Source organism: Canis lupus, chromosome 11 (genome assembly GCF_048164855.1).
Source record: "Canis lupus baileyi chromosome 11, mCanLup2.hap1, whole genome shotgun sequence".
Lineage (NCBI taxonomy): Eukaryota > Metazoa > Chordata > Mammalia > Carnivora > Canidae > Canis > Canis lupus.
Window position 1 is genome coordinate 35,512,762 of NC_132848.1, and position 25,927 is coordinate 35,538,688.

The 25,927-nt window shown below is 40.0% G+C and overlaps 1 long non-coding RNA gene across 2 annotated transcripts; it reads left to right on the top strand.

Annotated features, from left to right (window-relative positions):
• Nucleotides 1–476: 476 nt before the first annotated feature.
• LOC140642987 (uncharacterized) lies at nucleotides 477–25,927 on the top strand. 2 transcript variants are annotated; one of them, XR_012039371.1, is made up of 6 exons: nucleotides 477–585; nucleotides 1,272–1,450; nucleotides 3,825–4,165; nucleotides 22,169–22,318; nucleotides 24,612–24,704; nucleotides 25,111–25,927. It is a non-coding gene; the product is annotated as an uncharacterized lncRNA (long non-coding RNA). The 2 variants fall into 2 exon arrangements; XR_012039370.1 differs by having other exon boundaries at nucleotides 4,134–4,165.

Consider the following 25,927-nt stretch of genomic DNA (forward strand, 5'->3'; position numbering starts at 1 on the left):
GATGGGGATAAAAGCAGAAAACATAAATAAAGCAAGATAAGGGGGCTAGAGGGTCATGGGGGATGTGCTTTTCTATAGGGTAGTCTCTGATGAGGTGATATCTGAGCAGAAACTTAAGGAACTGAGATGAGCAGACTCCCTCAGGGAAGAGGTTTTCAGAGGCTCAGAGGGAACATTTAGGCTGGAATGTGTTTAGCTTGTTAGAAAACCAGAGAGGAGGCCAGCGTGGCTGAAGCAGAGTAAGCAAGGCAGAGAGTGGTAGGAATGAGGTCAGAGATAAGGGAGACAAGACATGTAAGGCCCTGTCGTGGGCTGCAAAGGCTTCCACTTCTAGCCCAGTGAGTGGGCCATCTCTCCACAACGCGTTAAGCAGAGGGAGCAATGTGACCCAACTTACATCTCAGAAGGGTTTCTCTGGCAGAGACTGTACTGTCCCCCGTACCCATTTCCTCTTTCTTGCATAATAATGGAAAACCCAAGTTTTTCACTGGACACGTGGCATCCCAGAATAAAAATAAAGACCATATTTTCCAGTATCTTTTGCAGATAGTTAGAGGCAGAGGACTCAAGTCTGGCCAAGGAGCGGTAAGTGGAAGTGTGGTGTGGTGCTTCAGAAAATCATGCCTAAAAAATAGGCAATTTGTATGGGTTTACCCTTTTCTTCTTCACTCTGTCCTTTATTCTCTGCCTGGAATGCAGGTGTGATGGTTAGAGCCACATGCTACATTGGACCATGAGGGGCCACCCCACTGGATGGGATAGTGGTGACTTGGAAGGATCCGAAGTCCCCAAGGGCTTTATGGAGCAGATCCATACCTGCACAGACACGTCACCTCCATTTATTTGGTGTTCCTGTTCCTGGCCGCCAAGCCTAGTCCTACCCGGTACCATCTTTCTGGTCACTGTGTAGAGAATAAACAAGAAGGAAGACAAGGGCAAAAATAAGAATAATGTTTATTTCATGAATAAGAATGTTGAGGCTTGGCAAAATTAAGTGAAAAAGCTGTGGTTAAAGGCACTGGTTTGTAAAGCCAGCAAACCTGCTCCTGTTTAAACCAGGGCTCCAGCACCTTGTAGTCTGGGACCCTTGGGCAGGCCAGCTCCCTAGCCTCACTAAGCCTTGATTTCCTCAATGGTAGCATGGGGGTAAAACAATACCTACCAGACTATTACTGTGAGCACTGAATACAGTATATGATGAGATCTAACCCAGCCTGGCCCAGGGTTGGGCTCCTCACCTGCTGGGTCCCTGTCCCTCCTCTTCTCTCCAGCTTTCACATCTCCTGCGCATGCCCAGAAAATAGTGACCCTTCCAAGAAGAGAGGACATCACACACAATTCGGAGGATATATTTGGGAAGGAAAGGAGAAAGACGAGAAAAAGAAGCCTTGGCTCATGGATAGGGCAGACTTTCAAGTTCTCAGAGGCTCTCCATTCACAGGAGATAAAGGTCAGTAGCGGCTCTGGATGTGCTGTAAGATCTAAGGGAAGAAGGCCAGCAGTTCACCCTACAGCTTGGGGGTCTGGCGACGTCGGTACTCCATGCTCTTCCTGCTCCGGCCCCCTTCTTAACTCTCCCCTTCTCCATCGTCACCTCTTTCCCCTTCCAGAATAAAAATAGGAGTAGTGAAGAGCCTGGTAAATCATCTGGTTCTCAGGCGGCTTTTCCTTGATGTGACTGAATTTTTCATTGGCCTGGCAGGATGTTTTGAGACTGTGTGGAGAGCACTCTGGATGTTTTCTTTATCTGAGTACTAGGCTTTGGAATGCAAAGCAGCACATACATGTTTCCTTTTTGGTAGCAGATTCTCTTCCTCATTATGTTTTGCTCAGGCTAATATTAAAATGAATTGGCTTCCTCTGACAACAATAAGTGTAATAATAACAGGAAATGGCCCAGAATCACACAACAATAAAAATAGAGCTGGAGGGGAAGCAACAGGACTCTTGAGAACATTTTGCTGCCATATTTTTCCATTCTATTCCATCCCTTCCCACCCTATTTCATCCATCTATCTGTCCATTTACTGATTCAGAAAACTATGAATTGATTCAGAAAAGTATGCTTATAACTGGTGAACCGAATAGGGAGGATGAACAAACCAGTCTTTCTTCTTATAGCAGCAATTCGTGAAACATCAAATACCAGAAATTAGAAAAAGAATATGCTGTCAAATTCTGTATGAAGATTGACCTGTATTGTGCCTAATACAACTCTTTTATTAAAAAAGGTTGAATCAAGGGGCACCTGGTGGCTCAGTCAGTTAAGCATCCAAATCTTGATTTCAACTCAGTCATGAGATCGAGCCCCGTGTTGGGCTCTGTGCTCAGCCTGGAGTCTGTTTGAGATTCTCTCTCTTTCCTTCTGCCTCTGCCTCTCTCCTGCTCTCTCTCTCTCTCTCTCTCTCTCTCTCTCAATAAAAAAAATAAGTTGAGTCAAAGTAATATATTTCCATTAATTATGTTCTACATTGAAGGCTCTGATCAGTCCTGTAGAAAAGCAACCTGGCTAAATTTATCTAACTTAACAAGGTTCAAATCTATTTGACCATGGAACTTTTTTTTCCTTTTTCATTGATGATTTAAGAACTTTGGAATTAGGATTACAGGATATACACCTTTCAAGGTTTTAGTTCTAAAGGGAATGTTCTACTTACGTTCTGAAAGCTGCTTCCTGGGCATTTGGTCTTAATATAAGATTCCTTAATTGTGCTAGCTGGGTGTTTAGGCCTCCATAAGCAAAGAGGTTATTCTCTTACCAATAGTATACTTTGTTCAACAATATACTAATTCAACCAGGAATTTAGAAGGTAAAATGCCTTTGCCTTTGCAAGCTGGTGACCATTGTCTTGACCTTACCCATCTGGTATACATTCAGAAGGAGGGAAAGGAGATATCTGTGCTCCAAAGTACTTCCTTTTCTTCCCTTCATACGCAGGAAGTCCTCGGTCCCTTTTCTACCACAGGATGGGACCTCTGGCCAATTCACCTCATACCACACACAACCCCTCTTCCTTAAAGAGGGGCACTAAGAAGCAGTAACTATCTCTTCACTTACCTACATCTGGAGAATGGAAACTCCTTTGTAAAACCACCAAGGACTCACAGGGCAAATGGATGGGCAAAGAGTCTAACTTGTGTGTGTATTAAATGAGGTGACAGAAGACATGGCCTAGGTCAGCGTTCAGGAAAAGCCAGAGTGCACATGCTCAGCTGGCCTAGGTCTACAGGACACTTGGTACATAGCAAGCCACAATCAGTGAGCATGTGTGATTAACGACAATTGCCAGAAAGGATCACGCACAGAACCAAGGCTCAGCTAAGACCAAAAGGGGTCAGCCTGTGGACACCAGGGCTTTTTATTAGGTGAGACATCTGTTCCAATCTCTGTTGCCAATTAGGTTGTCATTAGACTCAGCCAACACTTATCGATAGCAGAGATGCCATTGAGAAGAGACATTAACACCTTTACCGCTAACTGTAAATCAGGGCTGCTCTGGTTGTCTGCGAGTATCTGCAAAACACCTCCTCCTGGCTTTTCCAGCTAGGAGTTCTTCTCTGTTCTGGAATGATGCACAGCCTGAGTGGTTGTCTGGAGACCCAGGCTCTGAGAACTCAGTGAGAGCTTCCAGGCAAAAGGAGCCTCATGGCAAACTTCATACCAGAAACATTTGTGTTTTTCTTTTTGACGTAACACATGTATGTAAGAGATCTAAAATACTATAATAATCAAAGGGAAGGTAATAAAGTTTACCCAGAATGTCACAATCCTAATATATGTCTTTCCAAGCTTTTTTCTTGACATTTGCTTTTTATTTCCACAGAGTTGACATTATGCCACTCCTGGTGTAAAAGCCTTTGTTTTGTTCCATGGCCGGCCCTCTGGAGATTCTCCTAGCCCTTTGCACCAGCTGTTCCTTCTTCATAGAATATTCTTCCCTTGGATACACCAGTGACTTGCTCCCTCATCTTCTCCAACTCACAGCTCAGATGTCACCTCCTCCAAGAAGACTTCCTGACCCAACAAGCTGAAATAATTGCTTCATTTTTCATTTTTTTATTCCCTTGCTGTTATATTTTCTTTCAGTGCACAACACCACCCGCTGTATCACAGAGTTGTCTGTTTCTTGCAGGTGTTCTCTACTGAAATTCAAGCACCAAGAAGGTAAGTGTTTTGTTTAGTTCATCACTGAATGTCCATAATCTAAAGCAGTGACTAGTTCATAGTAAGTGCTCAAAAAATAGCATTAAATGAGTGAATAAGTTTTGTTTTGTAACTTGCTTTCTTTTTCTGTAATAATATGGTACAGACCTTTTAGGTCACTAAGCATTCCTCAGCAACCCATTTTTTAAGACTACATCACATTCCACATTATGGCTCCATTGTAACCTAGTTAATCAGTCCCGTGGGTGAACATTTAGGTTAAGTGGTTCCCCACTCCGGGCTACTCCTCCCCCAATGTTTAAATATATGTAGGGAATTGAAAGCTTTTAAATGATTTCTCTACACTGGGAAAAACTTGAAATTTAGTTGCAGGTTAGTAAGCCTTTGATCAAAGAAGGAGCTTAAATTTCTCTAATAGAAAAGTTGAGGAAGAGGAGGACACATGCCTAACCAGCAGGATGGGTCACATCGGCCTTGGTACTCTGAGTACCAAGGCCGATGTGACCTGGTTTCCTCACATGTGGTTTTACATGAATACTTACAGATTGTAGGAAAAGAAGAAAGTACATAGAAATATGTGGGTGCGATGGGCTGAATCGTGTCCCTTCAAAACTCACCTGGTGAAGCCCTTACCCAAAGTACCTCGGAATGTGACTGTGGTTGAAGATAGGGTCTTTAGAGAAGCAATTAAGGTAAAATGAGGTCATGAGGTCATTAGGATGGGCTCTAATCCAATCTGACTGGTGTCCTTATAACAAGAGGAAATTCACACACAAAAAGAAACACACAAAAAAGGAAGATCACATGGGGACGCAAACCAAGGAGAAAGCCCTCAAAAGGAACCAAACCTGCTGATGCCTTAGTCTTGGACTTCCAGTCTCTAGAACTGTGGGAAAATAAATTTCCACTGGTTGAGCCACCCAGTCGTGGCATTTTGCTAGAAATGACAGCCCTAGATAATTAATATACTAGACAAAGGCAGTGATCTTAAAATGTCCCTAAAAAGATATTGGGGCTTCCTAATTATAATTTTTATTGCATATCAAAGGTCAAAATTTTCTGTGCAAACACTTCTGAAGTGAAAACAGAAGTCATTAGGTACATATGAACCAAGGGTCAAACATTTGCTTTACATGCAACTGTTTCTTGAATGCTTCATCTTAAAAATTAAGCAACAAAAATTAATGTATAGATAGATCTTAAAGAAATCAATGAGAATATCAAAGAACTAAAAATGTCTGTGCTACTCAAGGGTCTGTTTCATTTCCCTTGTTCAGTATTCACCTATTTAGTCCTTAATTATTAATCTAATATTTAAAAAGCACTTAGTCTGTTTCCTAGAGATGTGACAGTGAGTGAGACGGATGCCTCTCTGCTATCATGGAATTTAAATCTATTGAGGGAAAGAGTTAAAATAACAGGTAATTACAGTCTCCTAGTGGCACAGGGAAGCTTCATCTCCTAAGTCAGAGGTGAGCAAGCTATAAAGGGCCAGAGAGTACATTGTTACAGCTTTGTGTGCATCTCTCTCAACTACTCAACTTGTAGAGTGAAAGCAGCAGTAGACAACATGTAAACAGAAGCCCAGCTGCGTTCCAATACAACTTTATTTATAAAAACAGGGTGCAGACCAGATTTGACACAGCACCACTGTTTGCTGGCACCAATTCTGAGTCTGACACCAGCTTGACCATGTTTTTCAGCTCAACACAGGACAGCTTTGGTATGTGTCCTGCACCTCACTAGGTGTGTCTAGTAAAGCACAGATAGATCCTTGGGCTTTGCAGTGTATGCAAGAGAACGAATGGTCCTATATGATCTAAGATCCTGAAAAACACAGTATATGAAAGAACATATCCCAGATGGCTCTGCCAAAAACGTGATGTCTGGTCACCGGAGCTTATGATAGTCCCTCCCTTCCCTCAGCTCTTCAGAACATGGGACACCACCCTTTCATACAATCCAAGCCAGCAGTGCCTGGTGGTTGTACCTAATGTTTGGGGCTGGACTGGCAGCCTCTGAGGATAACTGTCCTCCATTAAGGCTTATTCATGCTTCTTATCCAAGTTTCCAGAGGCTTCACTCTCAAAACAGTACTTGTCAGAAACCATGGTTTGTGGCCTAAAGGGCATATAACCACACCCTGAGGTAAAACTTCCAGACCACATTAAAACATGGGTGTGCACAGTTTCCAGAAATTTCTATGGAGAGTTGATCCACCTGTATATGGATGTGGTGTAAGTCCTTCAATCTTATAATTACAGACTCTCTGAAACACTCACACTCAATATAAAAAAGAACAAGGTTCAGAATCACTATGGACTTGGTCATAATTGTAAGGAACTTACGAACATCAACCCCACACAGAAAGAATTCCCAATCTGAAAGCAAGGACAAGGTGTAAGACTTAGAAGAGAAACAGCTCGTTAGGATGGAGGAGGTCATTCATGTATTCAGCAAATATTTATTTACTGCTTGCTCTGAGCTAGGTAGGCACTGTGCCAGGTGCTAGATGAGACAAAAACCACTGCTCTCATGAAGACCACAGCCTATAACCAGAGAAAAACTTCCTCGTAGATGAGACATTTGAGCTGAGAGGGGCCTTTATATTGCACACCTCCAGGGGCCACCATTCACGTCCTCCTGTATCAGCGGCAGCCCTGGATTGGTCAAATAGACAACTCGTGGAGTCTTACGTGGTAACCATGACTTGAGCCTTAAAGGACTGAGATTCTAGTAGGAAGGCAGTCCAGGTAGAGAAAAATAGTATGTGTAAAAGTATCAACTATCATTTAGTTAGTGCCTACTGTTGACAAGACTCTAGGCCCTGGTGTTAGGAAGAGGTAAATTCTTGTGACCTGAATTATAAAACCGGATCATTCCTTTAGTCATAGAATTTAAAAAAATAGTTATTGAGCACTTAACCATGATCCAGGCTCTACTATAAGACATGAGGATATAGTGGAGAACAAGTCAGAAATGGTGCCCAACTTCATGGAATTTACAATCCAAAAACGTATTGAATAATTACAAGAATAATGAGTACGTCAAAATTTAAGTGCCCAGTCTCAGGAGTGTTTCTAACTGGGAGAACATACCTGGTTTCAGCAGTTAAGAGATTTTTGTGATGGAAGAGGGAGGAAGGAAAGGGGAGTGTGAGAGAGGAAACTGGGTTTGAATTAGTTAAGAAACCAAATGTCCACAGCAAAAACAAATCAGAAGTCTTCAAAGGAAGATGGTGGCTCAAAAGAGAGCGATTTATACACCATCTTCTTGCTAATCCCAGATATTAAGTCTCCACTGGAATGGGCAGGGAGAGAATTGGCCTCAGTATGTAATTTATGGACAGATGACCTTGTTTCTCTAAATGACAGTGTGAGCATCAGTGTGAGAACTACTGAATGGTAAGAGAACAGATTTATGAAGAGCTCTCTTCCACGACTCCCCTCAAACAGACAAACACAAACCATTCCTGAGAGTCTGGTCTTTTCTCTTGGAGACATCCAAGCAGAGGAATCCCACAAACAATCTCTGTAGGGAGGGGAAGAGTGACCCATTGATAAATTTGGGAGCTGGAGAGAGGATGTGATATACTAATGCAGAAATTATGGACTGGGGCTGATGTTTGAGGTCAGACTTCTCAGAGAATGTCTGACATGTGATCCAGAAGCCAGCAGAATTCACCACACTTTATTTATCTGGGTGAATTAACCTCAAAGTACAGTGTCCCTTGAGAGGTTTGGGGAAGATGTGCTACAGTCAACACAAACACAGCAGCAGTGACTTGCATTCACAGGAAAAGCCAAATATCTTAGAGTTGTTCTCAAACCCTGGCACACACCAGAATCACCAGGAGAGCCTGTAAAAACACAGGTTTCTGAGCCCCCCCTTCCTGAGCCCCTGAGTTAGGGAGCGATCTGGAGTCAAGGCCAAGAATTTGCATTTATTACAAGTTCCCAGGTGGTGCTGATATTGCTAGACCATGTGTTCATAACCACTCTTCCTCCATATACTGTGAGGCTTTTCAGGATCTGGCCCCAAGTCTCTTGTTCACACCTCCTTGCCATATTGTGTTTCCCATCATGCACTTGACTGTTCTAGAAAGCTGACTTGTTATTTTTCACATACCTAGAACACAAATGGATTCTCCTCTGTATTTGTTTACTCTGTTCCCTTCACTCTTAGCTCCTCAACTCTGCCTCATGAAATCCTTCAAAGACTGGCTTAAATACTGCTTTCTCCATCAAGCTTTTTTGCATCTCTAGAGAATTAATTGTTTAAGTTCATCTAGTGTTCTTTGCACTAATCTCTGTGGTAGAATCTGATCTCCCTGAAGATAGATAGATAATCTGTCTTTCAGGTATCTTGTTTATTTCATAAACACATTTAAGATCCTGGCTGGGTCCATGTGCCTGGACCTAGCTGGGAGCTATGGTTGCAGTGGGGAAAGATGGAAGCTCTAGACTTTCCAGAAACTAATTTCATGGGGGAGAAAGACAAACTGGTAACTACAATACAAAGTGATCAGTACTAATGGCTAGTTATAGGACCAGTTGGGAAAGATAACCAACACAATATTGGCTGGTTCATAACACAGTTCCCAGAAGAAAAGATTCCTTTCTGACATGTGAAGGATGAGTGAAATTTAAAGACAAAAGGTGTAGGAAGACAGAAGCAAGGAAAGGAGAATGGTAACCCAGGCCAGAGACAAGAGAGGAGGTTTGACTCAAGAGTCAAATATGGGGAAAGGAGGGACAGGAGATGAAGCTGAGGAAAAGCTGCGGTCAGTCTATGAAGATTCCTAAGTACCATGGGAAGCAGTTTCGATCCAATCAGGAGATGGAAACCACATGGTAGATCAAACAGGGGAAATTAGAGGCCATAAATTGATAACTAACATATCATGTCAGGAAATTTTAAATGAACTGTCACTTTCTCTTCTCAATCCATGCCCAGAAGGAAATCCAGAAGGAAAAGTAGCTCTTTCCATGGACAATTACATTTTTATTTCAATTTTCTCTAGTTTGCTACATGCACAACAGCAAAAATACCACCACCACACCTAGCACTGGGTTTAAGACATATTTTCCACCTAAAGCTATATTCCAGATTCAGGACCGGGCAAAGAGCAATTGGAAGTTCCTCAAGCCAAGCCTCAGGGAAATTCATCCAACATTCTCAATTGCATTGAAACCCCAAATCTAAAAAAGGCAATTTGTGCAGTGCCCATTATGGTTTTATTATGGAAGTTTCTGTACACTGCGGTCAGTGTCCTCCCAGTGCTCATGAAATGATGAGTCACAGAAAACGAGCTAGCGTGCATCATTTCAGAAGACTGACCATACAATATATTTATATGTGATATTTAAGACCCTTCATAGTAAACACATTTTAAATTTAGACATATATGTATATATTTGTACATAGAAGGTTTTGTGGAATAGCGAATAACCTCTCCTTGTTTATGTTCTAAAGGCTTAAGAGAAAGTTGAAATTACCCTACCCCTTTATGATACTTGTTTTGGTTATCATAGGAATCTAACAATTAAAAAAAGCGGGATCAGAGACTCCAACAAATCTTTCAGTTCCCTTATCTGGCTAAGAAGGAGAGTAAAAGTTCGAGAGCAGAGGGAATAAATCATAAAATGCCTATGGTTAGAGCCATTAAAACATTTGTAGGACCTTTGAATGCTTGAAAAATGACTCCTAACAACATTTCCCTTTGTACTTCTGAGGCTCCTCCAACCTCCCAATTGCTCTTCTGGTTCTCTTTATCTGTATTTACTCTCTAAATGTGGCATAGACTGAAGTTCCAGCATTAGCCTTATTGTTCAACACCCTCCCTTCTGTATGCTGTCAAACACATCAATGGCTTCAATGACCAAATCTCAATTCCCAGCCTTTCAATATTAATTCTGTATTTTCAGCTGCTTATTTATTGTAACTGAGCTATTCTTATTCTTTTCAGTCCTTTACTTCCGCTCAGTTAAAGATGAATCCATCGATATTTTTGCCAGGTAATGATACAGGACATCACACTAGAATGAGTAGAGTACATTTTCTCACCACTTCGATGTAAGGCTTTACCATGTGACTCATTTTGGACATGGGAATGTTAGCGGCCATAAAACAAGTTTTATATGTTCTTCTACCATCACCAGGATAGGAATATAACTCATATGGCTGCTGGTCCCAGATATGACATCTGCAGCAGACTTGAACCTTTCCTGCAGCTTGGAGCCAGGTGGGGCTAGAGGAAGAGATGACACAGGTGCATGAGAAAACTTTTGAGGGTGAGAGATATTGTTTTGACTGTGGTGATGGTTTCACAGATATATTCATATGTCCAAATATCAAGCTTTACACTTCAAATATTTGGGAATTATTGTATGTCAATTACATGTCAATAACTATTAAAGTGTGTTTTTTAATGGTCAACTGTTACATGAAATTTCAAAATTAATAATAGAGTTTTCTCATCTTTATGCGGGATTCATTTGCAATTGTTCATCTAAGTTCCACATTCAGTTAATTTCTTTTTATTACTTAACTTACAAAATTAGAATATTTTAAATAAATTTTTTGTGCCTGCTGACTTGGAGAGTTACCTCTGACATATTTTTTGGTAATAAAAAGCAAGTTGCAGAGTAACACGTAGAGTAAAATATTGCCCTTTTGTTAATAAAAAGAATGAGAAAGAAAAGAACATATGTTTGCTTATTCGTATATCAGTTTACACGTTAGTTTAGCATAGAGGAAAGTGACTGGAACTGGCAGCAAGCGTTTAATGGTTTTGGATATCTAGTAGGTAAGGGTATCTTATCTAATGCTGAAAATTACCTTTTTTCAACTTGGCGGATATTTATTGGTCAGTGAATTCCTAATGCACCCATTTTGTTGCCTTCTGCTCTCAAAAGTATTTCTTCTTAGTGAATTGGAGCCTTTGGATGTGGTTTTAAAATATGCCTGGTAACATATCATTAGTAATTATCCTCAACAAGTAAAGAAAATCATTAAGCACTGGAAAGGAGTTAAACTCCCAGCAATGAAAGGGTTTGTACCAGTTTGACTTTCTTAAGTAGCCCCTAATATATCATCTAGTGCTTGACATTGAAAGTCACGGCATTTTGGAACCAACACAGACTGTATACTGTTGAGATGGTCCACTTGAGCAAGCCACTTGAAATGATATTTAAAAAGAGTATTTTAGTGTCATGGAAAAAAATTTTTCTCATCTTTCACTGGAAAAAAAATCGTAAGAGCACATTCTCCCTCAAGAACCAGCATACTCCAGGGCCAAAAAGCAAATGTTCTACTTGCTTGCTCAGTTAATAACAAAGACTAGAAAAGACATTCGCTCATTAGAGTGGTTTGCTGGGACTTGGAATGCTCCCCATTTCTTCCAACTCTGACTCAGGAGTAAGGGGCAGAGCATCAGGGACACCTCGTTGCATAATTTGGGGGGTTAATACTGCCATTGTCTTCCTCAAGCAGTGTCCATACCGTTTCTTGGAGTTGTTTCTGTCGAATCTCTTTGACTCAAGCAGTGTGTGAACAGGTATTGGGGGCAAGGCCTTTTATTTACATGGAAAGGCCATTACCCTGATTCTAGTGACCTTATGCAGCCTGCACAGGAATCGCAAAATAACAGCTAACTGCGTGAAAAATGTCTTCTCCTGTTGCAGGGGCTTAGAGCAAGTAAATGGAACAAGACATTGTCTTGAACTTTACCCTAATATACACCCTGCATAAAAGCTAAGAATTGATCCATATTCTGCATCTAAATAATTCATTCTATAATAAAGTGATAGCAACTTCTCTCCATTGTGCACTACCACAAATAAAAAGTCCAAAAGTGTCACTGGATGAGAGAATCTTGCCAAAGCCTCATCCCAAGTTCTTCCAGGGCATAATATTTTTTATTTAACTTGAGGCCAGATTTGTAACAGTCTTGGCCACAGTATGACTAAGTTGTTTTGCTTCGAGGAGTTTGAATTTGGATGATACTTCAAGATCTTTGGTCTCTTCACTGTCTTAACTAATTCACCAATTTTGTATTGGAAAGCATTATTTTGTCCTTATTCTGGAGAAACTCAAGTACTTAATAGTGATACCACTATTGAAAATTAAGTGAATATGTTGTTGACTTTATGTTCCTACTGTACAAATTTTCAAAATAAATACTACCCTGGGTGTTAGAGAGTAATGCAATCTAACATTCAAATATGTACTCATTCATTCATTCATTTTGAAAGTCAAGATTCTTTAGGTATAATTTGCTTATAGTAGGATATACTCTCAGATATTTATTTTGATTCTTCCTGTGCACACATTTGGGAGATAGGAAATATATCACATTAGCACACATAGCCATTTGTCTCAATATATACATATTTACATTTACACCCAAGTCCTATTCCTTGTTTATAACATTATTTTGAGCTGTAGTAATTGTACACCTATTTTTTTCTGTTCTCTATATTTTATTTTTATTTTTTATTGTTAGTTTCAGGGGTAGAATTCAGTGATTCATGTACACCTATTTTTATCACTAATTTTGCACTCAGCAAATCACTTTTGAGCCACTGATCTATTTATAAGAATTGTAGACATTGAACAACATAGTGATGATGGAAAATGAGATTTAAGCAAATGTAAACACTAATGAAGTGAAAACAAACTAGTCAAGTTAAGTGAACGGTAGCCAAAACAACCTTAAAAAATATAATAGAATCTCTGTGAAAACCACAATTATTTTTACAGTTCAAGTTGTTGAAAAAATATGAGTAAATTTTGATCAGACTTTTCCTTGGTAACCAGCAAGTCATTTCTAACTGCCAACAAAAAAGCACTTAAAGAAATACAGCTTTGAAGTGTCTACCATCATGTAGAACAAATTAACAAATGAATAAACTGAGCTGAAGGATTTGGGGAAATAAGTCACCAGGTTAACTCACCCAATAGTTCCAGTGAATACACCTAATCTCTCTCTATCAAAGACTAAGAACTTCTTATCCAAATAGAGGACACTACTTCAAAGTGACAAAGGCCAACACGTACCAGTAGAGAGCTACCAGCAAGGATAAAAATGTGAGAAATGAGAAACTCCTTATTCTCGGCTTTGTATTTAGGCAGGTGTTAAGAAGCTCTCCAGATCGTTCTTAAAGATAGAATAAAACAGTGAAAGGAATGGTACTTGGGCTGGAACATATATATCCTTCTTACCTTAAGTGACTGATGATGGTCCCTGTGGATTCTTGATGTCCGATTACAAAATCTACTGGATGTTTTGAACAATGATGCTGAGTCCTTTCAAATGTATGTCATCTATTTGTGGGAATATCAGGTTTCCTTCATGTCTCTGAGTTTCTTCTATTAATCTGATTACAGTTTGCAAAATACTGATTTACCCTTTTTTATTAGCAACACTCATGGTCTATGATTATCTGGAGAGACAATGGCATATATAAATATTTATACCTAATTTCACAATCTAGTGCATTCCATTTGATTTGGGATTTCCATATCCTCACCCTGCAAAGTTCAACCTCAACACAAGTGAAGAGGTTAGTTTTGTTTCATTACCAAAAGTCAGCTTCCCCAGTTTGCCTCTAAAGCAGCTGTTCTAAGAAGAGGAGAGGAGAGGAGAGGAGAGGAGAGGAGAGGAGAGGAGAGGAGAGGAGAGGAGAGGAGAGGAGAGGAGAGGAGAGGAGAGGAGGATGGCACAGATGGGCTGAAGTTCATTCCCAGCTCAGTCACTTCCAGCTCTGGGAATACTGGGACTTTGGGAAAAGCTATTTAATGTATTTATGTCTCAGTTTGCTCATCTGTGAAGTGGAGAGAATCATAATAGCTATCCCTTAGAGAAGCTGTGAAAATAAAAAAGATGATTTATGCAAAGAGCTAAGCCAAACACCTGACACATCATAGCCACTGAAGGCCACTACCACCACCTCACCACTAGTCATCCTACTACTAACAATACTGGTTGTCATCAATTGCTACATGTGAAAATATTCCCACTAAGATAAGGCACTCTAAACAATAAAATGTATAGAGTTTTATAAATCCCCTTCCTTCTATCTCCACCCTTTAAACCATTTGGCGACAGGCTACTATTGCAAACATGTAAAGAATTGTCTGTAGCCTTGGGATTTCATTCATTCACTTGATCACCAATGATTTATTGAACACCTGCCACGCGCCAGGCACTCTTCTGAATACTGAAGGTACAGTGGTGACCAAAAATAGACAGAGTCCCTGTCCTGTCCACATAACATCTACAATCTAATGGGTGAGAAACATGATAAATAAATCATCATAAACACGAATGGATAATTAAGAATGTGGGTAATTATAAACACTGGGGTTTTCCTCTTTTAAGAACATTAATGCTTTTAAAAAGTCCAGAAGTTGCATAATTTTCAGACAATTCTAAAAGTCACTACTCTGAAACTCTGCAGCAACTTGAAACTTTGCCTGCATTTGCATTAAGGGCATTTTGAAAATTAATTCCTGTACCTTGTTAGGAATGTATTTCTTTGTATGAGAACTATATTTCCTGCAACTGAAAATTAATGTAAGATGTTGGCTGCCCTGGAATGGAACAACCGACCGTATGAAATCATTTTGTGGTTTGATACTTCATTATTAGCCAAAGGAGTCTCCACCTCCCCCCTTCCAGACCCCAACCTTATGCCACTGCAAATAGCAATTAGTTCAAGTAGAAAAGATTACAGCCAGGTGCACTGTTTGAAGTTTTGGGGTTTTTTTTTTCTCTTTTAGTTGTGGTGAGGGTGGGAGTGTGGGGGATGTCAGGAGGAGAAACCTCTTTTGTTAAGTATTTGCAGTCTGTGGGCATCCTGGTAATTCAACAGGCATCTGTGGAATTTTAGGGCATTGGGACCTTTTGTGTTTAACCATCAAGCTCTAACCTCAAGGGCGTTTGCTGTGGGTTGAAATGGGAGCCGTGAGGCTTATTCACTGATGTGCAAAATGACATGATCCTCTTAAGGGTTAGAATGAGTTTCATTAAGATGAAAGGCAAGGACATGGTGAAGCTTAATATTTATAGAGGAATCCAAGAGATATTTATTAAAATTGAATTATCTTTTTATGAATACATAACATGTGGCAGATAAAGCATGTTTGCATGATGACTCTTTTACATCTCAGGAAAGCAGAGGCACAAATACCTGTGATTTTCTTTCTGGTTTGTTTTTGGGTTTTGTTTTGTTTTGTTTTGTTTTGTTTTGTTTTGTTTTGTTTTTGAGAGTGTTTAGAATTCTTCGTGTAAAACTTAGGTACATTTGAAAATTAGAATTGAATTAAAAGAAATATATTGAGTGCTATTATAGGTTCCCCCTTCAAGGACTCTGAAATCCTCCCAGGGTGTATTATTTATTGCACTGGTCCCTCAAACTTCCCAGGCAGAAAAGAGTGACCCAGGAATATCAAATTCTGAGTACAGAATGAAGAGGGGTCAGTAGCCTCCGAATGGCCCCATGCTGAGCTAATCTTGAGAGCCTCAGTCTTAGTATTCATTAACTAATGGAAACATCAGCACTCCTGCCTCCTCTCAGAGGCATCCTGAGAATGAAAGGGGACAAAGGAAGGGTTGGCATTTCTCTGAAGCAAAACTCCTGCTGTACAGATAACAGGAGAGGAATAACATTAGGGCTTTTTCTCTGGTCTGAAATCTTTGGGGACAAGGTCTTACTGGTTTCTTGTCCAACTATAAATTTTGATCACATAAAAAAATGTGTAAAAGAAGAAAAAAATTATCTAAAGAAGTGTCTAGAAAAGTATAAAATCCACTAACTCCCAAGTTGGTGAAAAGCATGAAACAGAGGATTAGCTTTGTAATTTTAGCAGAATCTGGAGCCAGACAGTCCACAGGTTCAAAGCCAATTCTGCTACCTCAATTTCCTCGTCTGTAAAGTGGGGTCTCTAATATCTAACTCATGGGGACATTATGAAGGTTAATTAAAATAGTCTCCGTTAAAAATCTACACTCATCAGTTTTAACTGCCTGTAGCAGAAAATCCAAAATAAGAACACCTTAACTGCCAGGGATTCATTTTCACAGGTCCAAGATGTTGGGAGAGAGCAGACTATAGCTGATAACTCAGGTACCACGTCATCACAGGGAGTGAGGAGCCTATCTTTAGCTCTGTCATCTTAGAAAGAGATGATGTCTTCAAGGTAATCTCCATGTCAAGCACCAGGAATGGGGTAAAAGACTTTCCTCAAATGTTTGTTCACCTTTTAAGAAGCCCTCAGGCGGTGGGGTGGGGGTGGGGGGCTCTGGGTGCCTCAGTTGGCTAAGCATCAGACTCTTGATTTTGGCTCAGGCCATGATCTCAGGGGTTGTGAGACTGGGCTCAGTGCTCAGTATGAGTCTGCTTGAGATTCTCTGTCTCTCCTTCTGCTCCTCCCTCCTGTTCTCTCTCTCTCTCTCTCTCTCTCTCCTCTCTGTCTCTCTCTGTCTCTCTCAAAAAAAAATAAGTCTTTTTTTTTTTTTTTTTTTTTTAAGCCCTCTGGAAGTCTTTCCCAACATTTTCATTTTGGATCATTGGCTGAGTCACGTGGTCACACCCAAGCCAAGGAAGACTGGGAATTATAGACATCATTATCTCAATAATGTAAGGGTCTATCAGTAAGGAAGAGCTTGAGTGTGAGTAGGCAACTGGTAGTCTCTCCCAGACTTCAGAATACCTAGAAAAGAGGAACTATTCTAATATGCTCCTCCTTTACATCTAATAAGTGACTATATTTTTTATCAACTCCCTTACCCCTAAATTTTTCCCATATGTAGCCTCCCCTCTTTATCCCCTAGGTCTTTGTTATGATCCAAGGCTTCACAATCCCTAACCTAACTCAGCAATTAACTTTCCAATTATGTTCCCTGTTCCTTCTCTCCATGGTCCCTAATCCACTCCAAACACTGCTATCAGAGCATCTTTCCAAAAGGAAAGTGGAATAATTTCTCTCCTTTGCTTAAAAATCCTTAAGGGATCCCCTAGGAGATCCTTTGTGACCTAAAGCTCCAGTAAACATCACAAATTCTTCCATTTGAAAAGAAATGAAGTCCTGCTCACTTTCCCAGCCTAATCTATATTTGCTTCCAACCTTATATTTCTAGTTCCATTAACAGTTGCTTCTTTTGCTCCCAAGATCAGCTCCTAATCCATCAGCAAAGTCTGCCACATGGCCTTCAGAGCATACCCTCACTCTACTTTTCATCTCTTCAGCTGCTGCTGCCCTGTCTAACCTACCCTCACCTCCAGCCTGGAAGACCACCATAGTTCCTCCTCTTGTCTTGCTGCTCCCTCTTTTACCCTTTCACCCAGCTGTAAAGAAGATCATGTTATTTCTCTGAATGCCCATCTTCTGTGGAATCCGAAGTGCTCACATGAGGGCTACAGGACCCCACACACATTGTCCCCTGCTTCCCTCTCCAATCTCCTCTAACTCAATCTTTTACAGCCAGATTGTTGTCTTTGACGTACCTTTAACAAGGTCCAGAAAGCTTCTTTTCAGTACATTTACATGTGCTGTTCTCCCTGCCATGAATTCTCTACCTGCCTTCTCTGCGAGAGCATAAGCATCATAAGGGCACTGCCCTGCGTTCATCTCTATGCTCCTAGCACACAGAACACTGTCTAGCAGGAAGAAGGCACTCAATAAATATTTGACGAACTAATGAATGAGTTGTATGCCCTGCTATTTCTGTTTGATGCTCTTACCTTAAGAATGTGGGAAAAATTAGACCTGGTTGAATTTGAATCTCAATCTGTCTTTAGTGATAACCTTGGTCAAGTCACCTCTGAGGGCAGTTTCTACATTTATAAAATAGAAAATCTGGGGATGTCTGGGTGGCTCAGTCAGTGAAGCAGCTGCCTTTGGCTCAGGTCATGATCCCAGGGCCCTGGGATGGAGCCCCAAGTCAGGCTCCCTGATCAGTAGGGAATCTGCTTCTCCCTCTCCCTCTGCCCCGTCCCCTATTTGTGCTTTCTCTCTCTCTCTCTCTAATAAAACCCTTTTTAAAGAAATAGAAAATATGTAAAATACTCTGAATTTTTGTGAGACTAAATAATATGGTAAATGTTAGTCTTTTCAGCTAGGAAATTTGAGTTGATGCAGTCAAGTGATCCTTGTGACAAGGACCTGGCAGTGTCTGAAATGTGTCACAGAAATGTGATTTCTCTGTGGGCTGCATGGAATCTTCTGGTTGTTAAAGCTACATGGCTGGCTCCAAGACTATACAATTGAGGTTTCTTATTCTCTAAGAATGGCATTCTCTTCTAGGAATGTGTTTTCCTAGGAAGGAATCTTCTAATATACCCTTACTTTGAAATAAAAATACATTATGAGCAACATATTGATAGGAAAACCACATGTTTTTAATATTCTTCCCTGTGTCTCTATCAGAACTTTGTCTTTATCATGCCTTATGTCCTTCAGTGGGAAGGAAAACGGTGCTCATAGACTTTGTTCCTCTGTCAAATATATTTTGCTCATTTACTCTCTTCTGATTGACACACATTCAGAAGTTTGTGCAGTGGATAGGATGGTGGCTGCAGTGATCTTATGTGCTAGCTTTCACCTTTTGTCCCACTGTAATTATTAATAGAGCCCCTCTCACTCTCAAACATGTTCCGGTTTAGACAATGAATTATGTTGTCACCCTACTTACTGTCTATATTTAAAAGCACATTTTGACATGAATGACTTTGGAGACTCATTACATTTCTTTTTTTTTTTTCTCTTGCTGTCTTACTATCTTACTCAGACAATAGTCTCAAAACACTCTTTATAATTACTACTTTGCTTACATCACAAACTGAACTTAAGGGTTGTTTAATTCTTATGCTATGCAATGCCTCCCTCCTGCTTTCCTCCAAATCCTTTTCCCAATATAATTTTTCTGATTAGCTCATTATGTACCTATAGCAACAAATGGAAATAAGTTTCATTCAGACAAATATATGTTAACTTACCTGATTTTTCCCACTCTGAGTAACCAAATCTTGACTCTGCTAGTTCAGTATGGCCCACCTAGCCCAAGAAGTGACAGCGCACAGAGATGTTCTGAGACATTGAAGAACTGACAAAGAGGATGACATATGTAGGAGGCATCACATTGTGTGTCAACTTTAGTATTAATATTCTTATTCCAATAAGACTACCTTAAGTCAGCTTTAGAATGATAGGTACACAGACTGCCTAAGCTCAAACAAGCATTGCACATTAGTGCTCCCCACTCACTATCTTAAAGATAAGGGGGAAAAATGGCCACTTTAACACAAACAATTATGCTTTCATGGGAAAGAGGAGTAGAACAGTTACAAAGTAGGGATGGTGTTCTATTTGAGTACAATTCCAATACACTGGCTGCTTAGGTGATTTTTGTGTGTGAGTGAGCAAAATTTAGTTCTCTGAATAGTAAGACTCCATTTTCATAAGTAATCAAATATCTGATTAAACATAGGAAGTGATTTGGTAACACAGAGTCTTCATTTCCTAGACAGATAACTTTAAAAGAAAGCTTTTGTTTATAATGCCTTATTACAAGCAAATAAATGGCTCAAAAATTTTTTTAGTTTCTTTAACAAGGAGAAAACAAAACTTTAATTTTGTACCAGTGTACTTTTGACATTAAAACTCATTTTCTTACATTTATCCTAATCTTAGCCAGTACTGACCACATATGAAATTCCTTTCCAGAGTTGTCTTTTCCATAAGCCTTCCACAGCTTTTTTTCTTTATGTCCAGATTTTGTCCTAAGTTTTTCCTCTGTAAATAACCAGCCTCGCTTTAGGACAAATTTATTCTCCCCCCACAACAAAAATGCTTTCCTTATGCTTTTTCTTACCATAAACACATCTTACTTTCCTTGCATGGAGTCATTTCCCTTATTACTTCCGGCAGTCTTAATTAAATTGATTAGAATTCTTAACTCTTGGAAATTTTTTTTTAATTTTAAAAAATGTTTTTATTGAAATGTAGTTGACACACAATGCTACATTGGTTTCAGGTGTATTACATAGTGATTCAACATCTCTATATGTTCTGAGAAGCTCACCACAAGTGTAGCTATCATCTGTCACCATATAATGCTTTGCAATACTATTGACTATATTCCTTATGCTGTATCTTTCATCCCTGTGACTTATTCTTTCCATAACTTGGAAGCCTGTATCTCCCACTGCCCTTCTGCTTAGGTGATGTTTGTAAAGGAGCCAGGTGGCTGAATCTGGGCTCAGTGAGAAGGAGGATTGTGATTGATTAGTGATGTCTGCCTTGGGCATAGATAAGGAAAGGGGACATAAATAAGGTCCATGCATTAGCATACCCTGTTCTAGGGCAAGGGCTTCAGCAGAGAGATTAATGGCATATAAATTGGTGCTAGATCAACAGTAGAACTCTCCTTTTTATCAATGACACAACTATGGGCCCATGAGGACAAGTAACTTTCTAGAATTCTCCAGCTCAGTCAGTTAGTGGCTCAACCATTACTAATCAAGAATCTGGTCTGTTAGATGTTGATCCATTAAAAGAGGAGGAAAAAAGAAAAGGACGGTAAAGGTACACTTCCTCTTCCTCCCAATTTTGCTCCAGGTTATCTCTCTATCTAAGGAAACAAAAGCAAAACAAGGCAAAGCAACAAATAAACAAAAGATGAACGAGGTTGATCTTTAATGGGCCACATAAATTTGTCCAAGTTCAAAAGCCATGGACAACAGATATTCTCTGTTTCTTAACAAGGAAAGTTCCATTTAAAGCAGTTTGTTGACAGTTTCGTCATTGAATGCAATCAAGTTTTTTTCTCCAGAGATGAACATGAGGGCCATATGAGTCCAGCAGTATCCAGGGAATATGTCCTCTGTTTGGAATTTTCTGGGAGGGGTTGGAATGAACTGTAACAGCTGTGAGTGGCTTTCAGAGAACTCCCTGTGCTCTTGCTGCTGAAATCAGTAGTGTGACCTAAGTGACTTAAAAGCAGCTTGGTGTTAGCTTTGCCATTGAATGTAATTAGCCTTTTTTATGAATTTATTTTTTTCTGTTTCTTGCTTTCTGGAAATTAACCAGCTTCAGCTATGTGCAAATGATGGGGGAGAAGGGAAAAGGCAGGAATAAGCACCTTCCTTGTCACTTCTGTCTACCCTCAAGTCTGATGCTTTCCAAAACCAACCATGACAAACACAAGATAGCTTAAAAAGAGAAAGGTCCTTATGATACAGCACCACGTACCCTGCCTGATTCCCAGTAAAGAGCTCCAGCCAACCAAGAGCCCACTGGGGGACCACACTTAATTATAATCAAGATTCATTTCCCACCAGGCTCAAATATCAATGCAATTTTTTAATCTGGGGGAAAAAATCACATGGACTTTATCTCTAGGCTTCAAAGTGTCACTCATACCTGAAACTGACCTTACCAGCTCCTGTTTCTCAGGGGTATCCCCAACCCTATGCTATTTCCTCCACAGGAAATATTTTTGGGATTTCAGAATCAATGAGATTTTCTTAGCCTTTTGTAATCACACCAGGTAACAAATGCTTATTCTGCTCTCATACAAGACAAACTGTTCTTATTTGTAAGAGTAGGCAAAATTGTCCTCTTTCCCATCATTAGACCATAATTCAAAGTGCTTTTTTACTTTGGGCTATGTTGGAGTGTCTAGATTCAAAACATACAGGGGTCAGGAGGTGAACAAAAACGTGTGAATGGGATGAACAGCTATGGGGATTAGTGGAGTCCAAAGAACTGGATAGTAACTGCTCCTTTAAATGAATTTGCATTTATTTTTTAAGCTACTGATTATCAAACAAAATACCCCACATTGTAGTCCTGGAACTTTCAGCTCCAATAATAAGACTAACATTTATTGGGCACTTCCTACATGCCAGGCACTCCTTTGAGAAGTTCACCTATACTGAGTCACTTAATCATCACAACATTCCTAAAATAACCACTGCTAATATTTTTCTTTCACAGAAAGTAAAACCGAGGCACAGAAAATATTGCACACCTTGTGTGCAAAGGCCCCATGGCAGAAAACAAAAATAATCATGCAGTCAATAAGTGAAGGGATAAAATTTGAGTTCAAAGCTCTCCATTTCTGGATCCCACACATTTAGCTCAAGAGTAAGTATCAAAATTGATATCTTCAACTTTTGCCAAACTATTTTGAACCCAGATACCTAAACCATGACATGGATGAAGAAGTAAATGAGGATTTAGAGTAAAAGGGAGCCCAAGAGAGATGGCTACCCTCCCCCAAGCCAAACCAAAGGGCACAATGTGGCTTCTGTAGATGAAGATGATACAACTGAAAATAGTGCTCCTTTGTTGGTATGTTTTGTGCCCTACCATGGAGATATTAAATCTTAAAAGAGTTCCAAGCCATACACTCAGCTTAGCTGGCATCCATCTGTTGATGGCTAATTCCAAACCAAAGCTCCATTTGGATACTACAGGTGCCTCTTCAATTATTCAGACAGCATATGATGACCATCCTCAATTACGCTATTGTTTAAGTGATACATTGCCCTGGTGATGATGTACCTGGCTCCAGGCACCCAACAGATCCTGCCTATTGTCTTTTTAAAGGCACACAGTACTGATGTATTTTTATAGGTCATCACCAATGTGAGAAACAAAACTAAGTAACAGGTGGTCATAGGAACCCCACTGGGATTGTCCAACCCTCTCCGGAACATCTCCACCCAGATACTCCACAGGCACCTAAAAACCCAGCCTGGTTCAAAATGAGCAATTTATCTCCTCCCTCATTTCCAAACCCATTCCTCCTGGAGCATTATTCATGCAAACTAACAATTCCACCATCTTGCTAGTCTACCTAATTGAACTACCTTATGCTTTCCCCTCTCCCTCAAACCCCACATCTAGTTGGTCATTGATTTTTCTTCTGAAACAGCTCTCAGAGTTACCTCTCACCTTCTCTTCTATCACTGTCTTGCGTTGGCCTAGTTTTTTTTTTCCCATATGAGCTACTGAAGTTGCTCCTTCTGTATTCTCCCTAACTTTTCTGTCTTTCCCTTCCAGGATCCCAAACTCCAGTCTGAGTGACCTTCCCAACATGCAAGCATCCTTAAGTTTATTTTATCTATACTCCCATTTACTCTGTCTCTTATAGTTCAGTGTCCTCAGCAAGACCTTTTACCTCCACCTACACCCACTCCTCATCCAAGCCCATCACCCCAACCCAACACCACTCCAGAACTCTATATACCTGCCACCCAGCCATTGTGTACCTCTAGGCACTTGCACATGGTTTCCTTCTGTTTGGGATGTTTCTCTATTTGGTTAACTCATATTTATCTTTCAAGACACAGACCAATTTTCATTCTCTGTGAAGTCTCTATAGATTCCTTTGGGTAGATTAATATACTCTCTCTTTTAGATCCCAAGCTCTGTGGTCATTCCTCTATTATTCTCTTGAAATTAAAAGCTTTCAAGTCTGTTTTCTTCAATAGAGGATGAGATTATGAATATAAAGGATAATATCTAATGTATATCACTCCACAGTGAACAACACATTTAGCATTATTGAATAAACATATCAAACATTCATCACCCAACAAATAGTTATAAAGTACCTGCCATTTGATAAGCATTGGACTAAATATTTGTTACACAACATTGAACAGAACCATATATGACCCCCGTCCTCATGAAGATTGCAGTCAATGGCAGAAACAGATATCAAACAAACATAATATCTATAAAGTTAAAGCTGCACTAACCATTCTGAAGCAAGATCTATGGTATTATGAGGATGAGGTTTGACCTAGTCAAGGAAATCAGGGAAAAATCTGAGCTGAGTTATGCAGTTACTTAGATGAAGAGGTGAGAGAAGATCAAGCAGGGGGAATAGTGTGTGCAAAGGCCCTGTGGCAGAAAGCAGTCTAGAAAATACAGAAAACTGAAAGGAGGCTACAGTGGCTGGAGCAGCAAAAACAAGGTGAGCTTGTTGGAAGATGAGGCTAGAGATGTGGTCAGGGTCCACACCAAGCAGGGCTTTGTAATTCCCATTAAAAAGTTTTATCTCTCTTAAAAGCAATGGGAAACTGTGGCATTTAAGCCAGAGAGAGATAAGATTATTTTACATTCTGAGATCAGTGAGGAGGACACATGGGCTGTGGGAACACTGAGCAGAAAATGAGGACAAAAGCCAAAGTGAAAGAAGATGTTAACTTGCACTAGCTAGAGAAGCAGTGGTGGAGATGGAGAAGGTCGTAGATTTGTGAGACTTTTTAGGAGTTGAAAGTGACAGGATTTGCAGTACATCCAATCTATATGAAAAGACAGACAAGACTCTAGGCAGGAAATGTTCGAGTTGTATTCAGCAATACAAAGTAAAGATTTTCAACACCTGCACTGTGGGATTAGAAACCATTTATCTTTTCCACTGCAGATCTCAAGACTGTGGGAAGAAAAGATGAGGAGCAGAAATTAGGATTTCAGCTCCCTCAGCATCTGCAAGAGCTGAGCAGAGCAGCCAACCAAGGTAATAAAGATTTGCTTGGCCAATGTCACGACTCGTTCAGAGGGGCAGCTGGACCCCAAAAGGCCACGGAAGAGCCGATGGGAAAGTGAGAATAATTAGAGTGGGCATCCAATGAGGCTTGAGCTAAGTCTTGTGGGACCAGCAGATCTCCGACAGTAACAGAGTCAGAGAAAGCATCCCTGACAGGAGAACATGGGACTGGGTGACACCAAGTGAAGGAACTGGCTGTTGAGGTGCCTCTCCTAATTCCCATTTATTTCCTGTAGGCTAGGAAACAAGATAAGCAAGCTTGTTACTGATCCTGCTTAAATGATAATAAAACATCTAAGGGAGGGTGTGTGTTAGTACAAAGATACAAAGATCTGGCCTCTTGGAGGTCAGATAATGTTTCCATCTTGCCTTCCAGAGCTTGAGGCTATGTGCTGAAGGTCTGAGAAGGCAGCAGCTATGTTAAAGCAGCGGAACCTTTGGTTGAGTGAAATGCTCCACACATTTTGAGAGTCTCCTGTCTTACAGGCCATGTACTAAGTTCTGGAACAAGAAAGATGGATAAGATATGGCATCTACCTAGCATTTCTTGTGATCTATAAAATGTTACCAAATAAGTAAAATGTTACCAAATAAGTTCAAATACAATATTAATGATACTGTTAAGCCTTTGAGTATGTACTTAAAATAAAAATGAAAAATTCTAACTGGACAAAATTCAATATATACAAGACCAGTGTGTCTGAAAGCACAATCTCCTTGGATTAGAAGCATATAAATCACTGAGGAATCTTGCTAAAATACATATTTTTTGCATCCAACTCAACCTATAGAATCAAACACCCTGAGGAGTGTGGTCTGAGAATCAACATTGTAAACAAGTTCTCCAGTGATTCTAATGCCCATTGAAAGTACCATTGAATTAAATCAAGAGTGAATCTGAATATTAGAAAATTAAGACTTGTCTTCTACTTTTTGTACCTTTCTTGGAAAAATGCGTAAATATTAAATGTCACCACCATTCCCCCCCCCCCAAAAAAAACCCCTTGTTAATCCAGCTTCAAGGTAAAATCCTTAAATAGTCAATAATGGGAATTCCAAGGTGAAAATTATTTCCATCGTCTCTTGCCTACACATAAATAGTCTGGGCTCTTATTTGCCAATGCTAATCGCAAGCCTTCAGATGTGATTATTTATGCTGCCAAATCTATCATAAAATATAAGGTATAAATTAC